The 3525-nt window shown below is 52.7% G+C and overlaps 1 protein-coding gene across 1 annotated transcript in view; it reads right to left on the bottom strand.

Annotated features, from left to right (window-relative positions):
* LOC140723536 (NACHT, LRR and PYD domains-containing protein 3-like) overlaps nt 1-3525 on the bottom strand; it is a 114039-nt gene that overhangs the window by 93441 nt on the left and 17073 nt on the right. The window lies entirely within an intron of this gene.

The following is a 3525-nucleotide window of genomic DNA, read 5'->3' as shown; positions in this document are numbered from 1 at the left end:
AGGAGCTGGTACATGAACCCAGGCAATTCCCCGATGATGCGTGGAAGAGCAGGAAGCTGAAGAGGATGGCAGCGGTAATAGGGAATTCTAAAGTCAGGAGGGCAGGTAGGCGATTCTGTGGACACGGATGGTACGTTGCCTCTCAGGTGCCATTGTCCGAAATGTTTCTGGACGCGTCCACAATATCCTGAGAAGGAAGGTTGAGCAGTCAGAAGTCGTGGCAAACATTGGTAACAACGACATAGGAAAAGCAAAGGGAGGAGGTCTGGAAAACCGAACACAGGGGGTTAGGAAAAAAGCTGAGAAACAGGACCTCAAAAGTAGTGATCTCAGGATTGCTGCCTGTGCCACCCGACAGTGGCAATAGGAATAGAATGAGGTGGCAGAGAAATGTGTGGCAGAGCATTTGGAGCAGGGGGCAGGAATTCAGATTTCTGGATAATTGGGACCACTTCCGGGGCAGGTAGGACCTGCACAAAAGGCATGGGTTACACGTGAATCCGATGAGGACCAATATTCTTGCGGGCAGATTTACTGGAGCTGTTGGGAGTGTTTTGGCCGGGGGACTGGAACTAGGACGATGAGGACCAATATTCTTGCGGGCAGATTTACTGGAGCTGTTGGGAGTGTTTTGGCCGGGGGACTGGAACTAGGACGATGAGGACCGATATTCTTGCGGGCAGATTTACTGGAGCTGTTGGGAGTGTTTTGGCCGGGGGACTGGAACTAGGATGATGAGGACCGATATTCTTGCGGGCAGATTTACTGGAGCTGTTGGGAGTGTTTTGGCCGGGGGACTGGAACTAGGACGATGAGGACCAATATTCTTGCGGGCAGATTTACTGGAGCTGTTGGGAGTGTTTTGGCCGGGGGACTGGAACTAGGACGATGAGGACCAATATTCTTCTGGGCAGATTTACTGGAGCTGTTGGGAGTGGTTTGGCCGGGGGACTGGAACTAGGACGATGAGGACCAATATTCTTGCGTGCAGATTTACTGGAGCTGTTGGGAGTGTTTTGGCCGGGGGACTGGAACTAGGACGATGAGGACCAATATTCTTGCGGGCAGATTTACTGGAGCTGTTGGGAGTGTTTTGGCCGGGGGACTGGAACTAGGACGATGAGGACCAATATTCTTGCGGGCAGATTTACTGGAGCTGTTGGGAGTGTTTTGGCCGGGGGACTGGAACTAGGACGATGAGGACCAATATTCTTGCGGGCAGATTTACTGGAGCTGTTGGGAGTGTTTTGGCCGGGGGACTGGAACTAGGACGATGAGGACCAATATTCTTGCGGGCAGATTTACTGGAGCTGTTGGGAGTGTTTTGGCCGGGGGACTGGAACTAGGACGATGAGGACCAATATTCTTGCGGGCAGATTTACTGGAGCTGTTGGGAGTGTTTTGGCCGGGGGACTGGAACTAGGACGATGAGGACCAATATTCTTGCGGGCAGATTTACTGGAGCTGTTGGGAGTGTTTTGGCCGGGGGACTGGAACTAGGACGATGAGGACCAATATTCTTGCGGGCAGATTTACTGGAGCTGTTGGGAGTGTTTTGGCCGGGGGACTGGAACTAGGACGATGAGGACCAATATTCTTGCGGGCAGATTTACTGGAGCTGTTGGGAGTGTTTTGGCCGGGGGACTGGAACTAGGACGATGAGGACCAATATTCTTGCGGGCAGATTTACTGGAGCTGTTGGGAGTGTTTTGGCCGGGGGACTGGAACTAGGACGATGAGGACCAATATTCTTGCGGGCAGATTTACTGGAGCTGTTGGGAGTGTTTTGGCCGGGGGACTGGAACTAGGACGATGAGGACCAATATTCTTGCGGGCAGATTTACTGGAGCTGTTGGGAGTGTTTTGGCCGGGGGACTGGAACTAGGACGATGAGGACCAATATTCTTGCGGGCAGATTTACTGGAGCTGTTGGGAGTGTTTTGGCCGGGGGACTGGAACTAGGACGATGAGGACCAATATTCTTGCGGGCAGATTTACTGGAGCTGTTGGGAGTGTTTTGGCCGGGGGACTGGAACTAGGACGATGAGGACCAATATTCTTGCGGGCAGATTTACTGGAGCTGTTGGGAGTGTTTTGGCCGGGGGACTGGAACTAGGACGATGAGGACCAATATTCTTGCGGGCAGATTTACTGGAGCTGTTGGGAGTGTTTTGGCCGGGGGACTGGAACTAGGACGATGAGGACCAATATTCTTGCGGGCAGATTTACTGGAGCTGTTGGGAGTGTTTTGGCCGGGGGACTGGAACTAGGACGATGAGGACCAATATTCTTGCGGGCAGATTTACTGGAGCTGTTGGGAGTGTTTTGGCCGGGGGACTGGAACTAGGACGATGAGGACCAATATTCTTGCGGGCAGATTTACTGGAGCTGTTGGGAGTGTTTTGGCCGGGGGACTGGAACTAGGACGATGAGGACCAATATTCTTGCGGGCAGATTTACTGGAGCTGTTGGGAGTGTTTTGGCCGGGGGACTGGAACTAGGACGATGAGGACCAATATTCTTGCGGGCAGATTTACTGGAGCTGTTGGGAGTGTTTTGGCCGGGGGACTGGAACTAGGACGATGAGGACCAATATTCTTGCGGGCAGATTTACTGGAGCTGTTGGGAGTGTTTTGGCCGGGGGACTGGAACTAGGACGATGAGGACCAATATTCTTGCGGGCAGATTTACTGGAGCTGTTGGGAGTGTTTTGGCCGGGGGACTGGAACTAGGACGATGAGGACCAATATTCTTGCGGGCAGATTTACTGGAGCTGTTGGGAGTGTTTTGGCCGGGGGACTGGAACTAGGACGATGAGGACCAATATTCTTGCGGGCAGATTTACTGGAGCTGTTGGGAGTGTTTTGGCCGGGGGACTGGAACTAGGACGATGAGGACCAATATTCTTCCGGGCAGATTTACTGGAGCTGTTGGGAGTGTTTTGGCCGGGGGACTGGAACTAGGACGATGAGGACCAATATTCTTCCGGGCAGATTTACTGGAGCTGGTGGGAGTGTTTTGGCCGGGGGACTGGAACTAGGACGATGAGGACCAATATTCTTGCGGGCAGATTTACTGGAGCTGGTGGGAGTGTTTTGGCCGGGGGACTGGAACTAGGACGATGGGGACCAATATTCTTGCGGGCAGATTTACTGGAGCTGTTGGGAGTGTTTTGGCCGGGGGACTGGAACTAGGACGATGAGGACCAATATTCTTGCGGGCAGATTTACTGGAGCTGTTGGGAGTGTTTTGGCCGGGGGACTGGAACTAGGACGATGAGGACCAATATTCTTGCGGGCAGATTTACTGGAGCTGTTGGGAGTGTTTTGGCCGGGGGACTGGAACTAGGACGATGAGGACCAATATTCTTGCGGGCAGATTTACTGGAGCTGTTGGGAGTGTTTTGGCCGGGGGACTGGAACTAGGACGATAGAGCTGTGGATGAACCAGCAGTTTTACAAGTAGATGATGGGTTTAACATGAATGTAAGGAAGGACAAGCCAATGACTGGGTTCAAATACAGAC

Source organism: Hemitrygon akajei, unplaced genomic scaffold (assembly GCF_048418815.1).
Source record: "Hemitrygon akajei unplaced genomic scaffold, sHemAka1.3 Scf000118, whole genome shotgun sequence".
NCBI lineage: Eukaryota > Metazoa > Chordata > Chondrichthyes > Myliobatiformes > Dasyatidae > Hemitrygon > Hemitrygon akajei.
This window is presented reverse-complemented; position numbering and strand designations above follow the sequence as displayed.